Here is an 8,999-nt window from a genome sequence, read left to right as displayed (position 1 = left end):
ATTTGATTAATTTGATTTCAAGGTGAGCTTGTGGAAGTCTACATTTATAGGCAGAGGACAAAACAAGTTCTGTGTGCATTTATCTTGGACTCTCAGCTGCCTTATGGGAGAACGGGCAGCGCAAGTACAACGCAGCCCCATCTCAGCTCCGCCGGCTCTGCGCACTCAGACTGGAATCCCTGCAGAACGGAAAACGAGGGAGGGGCTCCGGGGCCGTCCTCCCAAATCCTGAGACGCAGTGACTGAAAGTCACATGTGGAATCGGTTTGAGAAAAATAAACTAAGTCGGGGGAATATGACACAAGTCATAAACCGAGATAGAGTAGAGATGATTTAAGAAAAGGAAATAGCTTCGGGGAAGTATTTTGAGATGCAGCAGACAGAAATTTCAAAGCCAGAGACGGAATTTGCTTACACAGAACATGCACTTCAGAACATTACATATCTATCTATTCACCATCTCTTTTTGCATGAAAAGACTTTAAATGCTAATCTGTAACCCCAAAACAGTGTAATATATCCCACTAATAAAATACTTTTGTTCTTTCATGAACTTTACTAGACGTTACTGTGGCTGACATTACAGTGTTTCAAGCAAATTGACCCAATACTTTGTAAGCTGAGGGAAATTTTGTAGGACAAAACAATAACCTTAGAGAATTTGAATGAGACAGCTAAAAAGATCTTGTTTAAAATTATGCCACAGTAAATTAGAAGTGTTTAAAGAGACATCAAGTATTTAAAGTAAATAAAAATTATATTGAGAATGCCTGTCTTAAAGCATTTACAGATGAAATATATGCAGAAAGATAATCTTTAAATCTTTACTCCATTCAGCAGGAACAATTGAAAATTTTTACTACTATATTGCAAATGATGAAAAGTTCACTGATGCATGTTCTTCTTTTTCTTTTTAAGCAAGCACATTAGATAATCTGTACAGTCTCAAATATGATGGGCCTGGAGCGGCGAAGATTAACACCAGGTCACAGCTGCAGCCCATTTCCCAGAGAGAAGCCCACACCCCAGAGAAGGGCTAGGTTTTTCAGGGGAGATGGTCATGAAGTAAAATGTATTCGGTTATTAGATTATGGCAGTGGGTGAAGACAGACACTAGAATGTGCTGTCTTCTGCCTTTTTCAGCAGCTCAACTGGCCTGCATCTCTCCCAACAGCAACCACCCCTTCCAATGCAAAAAACAAGCGGCAACTTGCAAAGTGATCCCTCTCAACATTCCGGTGAAGAAAAGGGCAAGGGCGGTTATCAGTGCTCTGCTAGGAGGGCCTTGTCCTTTATTATTTATAAGAAGGCCCTAGCTTCATAATCTCACAGAGACTCTTTGACTCATTTTCCTCCTCTGGGATAGTGGACACAATAGCAGTATCTACTCCATTGTGTTGTGAAAATTAAATAAGATAACCCACTTTAAGGCTTAGAGAAATGCAGGACACACATGCCACATGACATATGAATGTTATTTTCTTATCACTATCACATTCATCATCATCATTCTCACTCCCTGGACAATGTATAATTAATTTCCAAAGATGAAAGAAGTTCCCAAGTACAAATCCATCAAACCTGAAAACACATAAACACATCAACATACCGTTTACTGGTTCTTTGGTGCCCTTGTTCCTGGGGCTACGGGCTGTCAGAGATGTTGACGTTCCACGAGGGGATGACAGAGACTGTAACCTGCTTCAGTACCACTCAGGCCTGGGAGAGGGTGCAGCTGACAGACACAAACACCAGTCGTATGTCCTCCACTAAATATTTCCTTAAAGCTGGGATTAGAATTCCATTGTCCTAATTACAAATGACAGCATAATACGATATCCCAACAAGTCTACTAGCAATGCATTGGACACAGGCAGGTGATAGCACTTTGGGTATTTGAGCTTTAGGGCTCTTAGCGTAGCTCCTAGCTTACAGGAAGTCTTGTAGAAAGAGGTGCCATTATCATCACCATCATCATTTTAGTAACATCTTACACCTGTCTATTCCCTCTGGCCAGTAGACAGCAAGCTTCCCAAAGCAGAGCTCATGGTTTATTTTCTTGATAACTGTAGTATGTTGAATACTGCTTGACCCCATAATGAATATTCACTATGGATGAATAACTGAATACAGACATGAATGAAAGAATGAACGAGTAATCCAATAATGAAGGTGAGTAAATCAGTGGATAGATTGGTTGGTCGTGTTCTATTCTGCTGTGGCCATCTGGTCATTCCTCTGATCTCTCGCCAGACTGTTGTCAGATTTTATTAGGCTTGATTTGTGACTTTGGTGAAATATATGCCAGCTTCCACAAGCTTTATTAATCTCTTTTTTCTTGCCAACTTGTGTTTAGATAATACACTGCTGAGGTGATAGGGCTCTGGGATAAACTCTAGCTTTTCTATGAGCAAGAAGTAAAGACTAGTTTGAGCTAGATGAACATGAATCTAAACAAAGAAGTGATGTTTGCTGCATAATTGTGTGTGTGCATAAAACTCTAATACACAATAGTTAACTGACATTCCTAAGATTTGATTCAACAAATTTGATTCAGGGATTCTCAGTTCTATTGAGACTGGTCCCCTTACCCTCAGCTCCAGAGTTTCAGTTCTTATCCGTGGAAACTGGGCAACCAAGCAGCAACTCCCGCCATGAGAACTCATGAGACACTGACATACAAACCAGAATGCCACCGTTTTCATTGCACACCCTAGCAGGCAGTCATAAAGATCGATTTGCTAGTGTATCCTTTCCTTGAAGAGAACTTCACATAGTAGTAAAATGATAACAAAAAGTTGATTAGTAATCAAAACTAAACAAAATTAGATGATCTTCATACAGCGATGATCAGCTAAGAAGGGGAAGGAAGGCTCTCTTCCCCATTGCAGGAATAGAGCTTACAATGTCCTCTCTTTAGAAGGCCCTCCCCCTGGATGTGAGGAAAGGCCCGGGGGCAATATCCTGCTGGAGTCCTGTGAGACGGCTGTGAGAAATAAATGAGATACTGTATGTAAGATAAACTGCCAGGTAATTAGCAATTATTCTATGGCAGTATCCTTCAAACCGGGTTACATGTGGTCCTGAGGGAACACAGATGCTTACGATCGAGGCCTAAACTTCCATACGCATTGTATCTTCTGACTGGACTCCTGGAGAACACCTTTTACTCATCAAAACCTCACTAAGGTGGGTTTCTGAGGCATGTTAAACCTCCTAAGCACCAAACAAAGGACATTTCGGCATACCTGGGTTAGATCTTTAGTCAGGGCCCCAACAGGTCCTTCAGATGCAATTTCAATAGTATTTTGCTTTTTCCTTTCAATAACTTTATCATAATGTAGACTATAGTTATGATATTTTGATCAATGAGGCTATTCTAACAATTATATTGATAATTTCATGTTTTAAATTATAGTCACAAAGAACTTATGAGTGCTGTGTTTTAATTTACTTACATGTTTACTGCAAATTGACCAATAAAAGATTTTGCTGTTGGGATAAATTTTCTGGGAGAATTACTCTTAGTAGAGCAGAAATAGAGCAAAAAGTATGGATCCTGGTGGCATAATTGAGTCTAGGCTGCTTCCTTTGAATCTTTGGTTATGTAAGAAAAATTTATTATTATTATTTGGATATTTTGTTACCTGCAGTGGAAACACCTGTAATAAAACTAGAAATTCCACTTCTAGGAATTTATCATAAAGATCATGTATAATAAAGAAAAAATAAAATCTAAATATACAACAATAGGAGATTGTTGAATAGATTGTGGGGTGACCATATAATGTATACTATTCAGTTATTAAAAATTATATTGCAGTCATGAAAAAATAAATAAATAAAAGTGCACAATGGGCTAATTATAGCCTGTGTCTTCCCTGGCTCCTGTCTCTCACATTTCATCTTATTTTCAGAAAATAATTTTGGCTCTACCTTCAAATCAGTCCAGGAATCTGAGCAATTTTCACAACTTTCACCGGAACCACTGGGGACCAAGACACTACATCTCATGCCTGGATTATTGCGACAGCCCCTGCACCTCCCCTCCCGCTGCCCCCCGTCCCTCACTGTGGTTCACCCTCAGCACAGCAGCCAGTATAACTGCAGTAAAATGTCAGCCAGCTCGTGCCACACCTCTGCTCAAAACACTCCAGTGGGCTCACCCACCCAGAGTGGATGCGCCAGGCCTGTGTGATCTCCTCTTCTGCCTGACATCTCTGACCTCATCTCCAGCTTCTCCATTCGCTGACTTTGCTCCAACCACACAGGCCTCTACAGTGCTCCCTTAAAGCAACAAGTGTGTCCCTGTCTCCGGACATTTGCATTTACTGTTTTGTCTACCTGGAGCTCAGACAACTACATGGCTCCTTCTCCAGGCAACTTCGAGTCTAGGCCCAAAGTCATTTTATGTGTGAAATCTTCTCTGACCACACACCTACACATCGTCTTAAACATGTCTTTTATTTTCTGTATTTTTTGATGCTTTGACAGCTGAAGCCTTGCTGGCGCTGGAGGGCCTGCCCCTTCCATGGTTAGCCCGGAAGTACTAAACCACTACCCTAAGAGCACACCTTCCATCTGTAAACCAATCAATATAAGGCTCACATCCCCACCACCTACTCTGACACGCACACTCCGTGCCACTACCCACCTGCCATAATCAGCCTGGAGCCACATACCAAACCCTAGGAACGGCTCTTATACTCTGTAGACATCGAAATTATTCAAACTAGCCGATCTTAAGCCCATTTTCCCTGACTTGCCATTTTCTTCTCATGGAAACTGCAATAAAGACTCTTTCTCCTGGTTTTCTTCACTTCCTCTGCCATCGGCCCACCCTGGAGCTTCGTGTGTGGCAGTGTGTCCCTTCTCTTACATCATGTCATCTTTTTCATTGAAACCATCTTTGAACCTGCTAGCCTCACTACATTTAAGTAGTAATTAAACTTGCATTTTAAAACCTACACATATGTGAGCATGTGCACATGCTTACGCACTTCAGTCCCTATCTCTGATTTGTTTCGTTCAAAATCTGTCAGAATGTGTATTATCATAAAGACAAGAGATGACAGCTGCTGGAGAGAATGTGGAAAAAAGAGAACTCCTATTCATTTTTGGTGGGAATCTAATTTGGTGCAGCCACTATGAAATAGAGTATGAGAATCCCTTTAAAAATCAGAACTAGAACTACCATATTATCCAGCACAAGCCCGTTTCTGCTAATAGAGCCAAAGGAACTGTAATCAGCACTTTGAAGACAGATTTGCACTCCTGTTTTCACTGTAACATTCTGTATAATAGTCAAGATAGGGAAACAACTTGTGTCCATAAATGGAAGAATGGATAGGAGATGAGATATATATGTATATAAAACAAATCTATTTTCACTCATATGTCCCCTAGAGCAAGGGACATAAGGAAGAATAAACAAATGGGACTTCATCAAAATAAAAAGCTTCTGCATGGCTAAAGAAAACATCAGCAAAATGAAAAGGGAACCAGCTATATGAGAAAATATATTTGCAAATGATACCTCAGACAAGAGATGGATCTCCAACATAAATGAAGACCTCATGTAACTCCACTCCAGGAAGACAAACCACCCAATTAAAAAATGGACAGACACTTCTTAGTGTCTGAGACATATGAAAGGATGCTCGGCATTGCTACCCATCAGAGAGATGCAAATTAAAACCAGTGAAATACTGCTTCACAACAGTCAGCATGGCCATCACAAATAAATCAACAAACAACTTTTGTTGTTTGTGCTGGCAAGGTTGTGGAGAAAAGGGAACCCTTGTGCACTGTTGGTGGGAATGCAGACTGGTGCAGCCACTGTGGAAAACAGTTTAGAATTTCCTCAGAAAACTAAAAATGGAACTGCCTTTTGACCCAGCAATGGAATTGCTGGGATTATACTCTAAGAATCCTAAAACACCAACTCAAAAGTTGCGCCCCAATGTTCTAGCAGCACAATTTACAATAGCCACAAGCTGGAAGCAACCTAAGTGCCCATCAGTAAATGAGTGGATCAAAAAATGGTGGAATACTACGCAGCAGAAAGAAAGAAGGAGGTCCTACCCTTTGTGACAGCATGGATGGATTTGGAGAACATTGTGCTAAGTGAAATAAGCCAGGAGATGAAAGACAAATACCACATGATCTTACCTATAACTGGAACTTAATCAACAAAACAAACATGCAAGCAAAATATAACCAAAGACATTAAAATTAAGAACAAAGTGGCAGTAATCAGAGGGGAGGTGGGAGGGGATAATGGGGGAAAAGGGGGAAGGGTTGTCGTTGTCAAGGAACATGTATAAAGGACACATGGACAAAGCCAAAGGGGGTAGGACTGAGGGTGGGAGGTAGGGATGGCTGGGGTGGTGGGGAATGGTAGAGGGAAAATAGAGACAACTATACTAGAACAATTTTAAAAAAGAGAAATCTAATAAAATATATAATTTATACATAATGCATATTTAATATATGTATACAATAAAATATTATTCAGCCTTGAGCAATAAAAGAAATCCTGACATTTTTAACAAAATAGATAGAACTTGAGGGCATTATGCTAAGGGAAATTAGTCAAACAGACAAAGACAAATACTGAGTGACATTACTTATAAATCTTAAAAGGCTGAACTTAGAAATGGTGGTTACTAGGAGCTGGACATGGGTGAAAGGGGACAATGTCAATTCAACTTCCAGTTAGAAGACTAATATGTTCTGGGGCTCTAATGTACAACACGGTATACACAGTACTATTAATGCTACTGTATTACACAGTTGAAAGTTGCTGTAAGACTAGATCTCATGTTCCTACCTCACAAAAGAAATGGTAATTATGTGACTTGATGGTGGCGTTAGCTAATGCTATGGTGGTAATAATTTTGCAATATATAACTGTATCAAACCAACACTTGGTACACCTTAAACTTACACAGTATTAAATATCAATTATATCTCGATAAATCTGAGAAGGAAAAATAAAAGAAGACTGGCCCACATTCCTGACAATGAGATGCCCTACTCTTCACGACGCCACCTAGATTGGAGACTGGACAGGGTTTATTTTTCCAAGAGTTGGTTTATAGATTTCAAGTGTTAACCTCAAATTGAAATGGTTACTCACTTACTTAATTTTGGAAATCCTTTTTCCTGGTGGCATATGTCTTTTGTTCACACTGAGACCAAAACACAGGAGGCTCTGAGGCACTCATTTATTCCCGAGGTACACGTTGTAGAGAAGTTTATTCATTAAAACCTCTTAAACACATAGTGCATAACTTCTTCCTTACCTAAGGTTAAGAAATCTTTTCCTTTCTTTTAAAGAAATAGATTGTGCTTCCCGAATGAACAGTGTGATTCATATAACTGCTAATTTTCCCTTTTGCTTTAGTCATCAGGAAGATGAGAACCAAAATCTCAATGCCAATTCCACCAAATGATTGTTGACAAATATGTAGCTCATGTGTTTTCATTCCAAAGCACCACTTCCCACCACACACCTCCCAGCCCCAACTTGTCTTTCGCTCCTCATATTCTCTCCAATTCTATTTGCATTTATTTACACTCCAATCTCACTGCTTTTCAAGCCCTTTGTGAAACGGTACAGATAGTTAAGAAGTCGGCAAATAAAAACTCACTTCTATGTGCCCTTGGAAACAATTACTAAAATTTCTTTCAGTGGGACATAGAAAAATAATTTTATTGTGGCCAAACTGAAAAACCTAAGAATCATGACCTTTCACATGTTTATGTCTATATATATATATATTTTCCCCCATTATGATGTATCTACAAAACTGAATAAAACCATGCTCTAACCTGAGAAGATATGACAAAAAGTCAAATAGTCAGAACTTCTTGGCCCCCCAAAATATAAAAATCTTAAATTTAAATAAAATCAGAACAGGTGAGCCAGAGATTGTAATTTTATTAAATACTATAATTGTATTAAGTACTGTAATTTTATTAAAATATTTGATATAATGGATACAGGTTTTAAGTAAATCTAAAATACTTAACAAAGATCATGTTCTTACATAGTAATAACTTATTATCCTACCATCTTTTCACATTTAATTTTAAATTGTCAAATTTTTTAAAATTTGGTTTTTCCCTCTAAGAGTTTAGTGATACTTTTAGACCAAATATACTTTAATCACCCACAACTACTAGCAAGGTATTGCTCCTCTGTACACATTGACAATAGTAACCCAGCCTTACAAAGTTCCTTTGAGGTTGTTTAATAGGGTTTATGAGTATTTATTCTCATACAATGTGAGCCATCAAAATGTCCTACATTAATTTTGTAAAATGATGTGTTAATTAGGCAGCAGTTGGTATTTCACAGGCCAGAGTGTTAGACTACCCAGACTTCACTAGCTTTGGCAGCAGATGGAGGGCAGACGGGTTGTTTGATCTGTATAAACTACCTGGTTGGAAAAAAATTAGACATTATGCTAACTTATTCTTATCTCTTAAGCATTTAATGTGTCAATGGAGTGTGCCAATTTTCTACAACCATAACGCAAAAATTATGAGAAACAACCATAATGCAAAACTCAGGGAGACAAGTACACTGAGAGATATCGAAGGAGACTAGGGTGATTCTGTAGAATGAAAAGAAAAAGCAAAAGAGAGTAGAAGACAAGGGGAATAATCCCAGTTCCCTTCCTCCTTGAAAAGCCTGAGTGAACCTGGATGTGATTAATGGGTCATCGTTTGAGGTTTCTTTCTGTTTTGTAGCCCAGACAAGGGGCTAAAAAAGAGAATAAAACTGCCAAGGGCAAGAACTTTGTACCCAGAACCTAGCACAGCGACGACACCACTGCGGGTCTAAGTACATGTTTGTTTATTTCCAGCACCCCTGCTTTAAGGCGATCTCTATTTGTAGTGAATGCCTGCTGTGTGCATTCACTAACTGGCCAGGTCGAATGCGGAGGGCAGACAACAAACACTCCGGGTTTGGCCCGGTAGCGGGTCTG

This window comes from Sturnira hondurensis, unplaced genomic scaffold, assembly GCF_014824575.4.
Source record: "Sturnira hondurensis isolate 20B ecotype Veracruz unplaced genomic scaffold, ASM1482457v3 Scaffold0006945, whole genome shotgun sequence".
In the NCBI taxonomy this organism is placed as follows: Eukaryota; Metazoa; Chordata; class Mammalia; order Chiroptera; family Phyllostomidae; genus Sturnira; species Sturnira hondurensis.
This window is presented reverse-complemented; position numbering follows the sequence as displayed.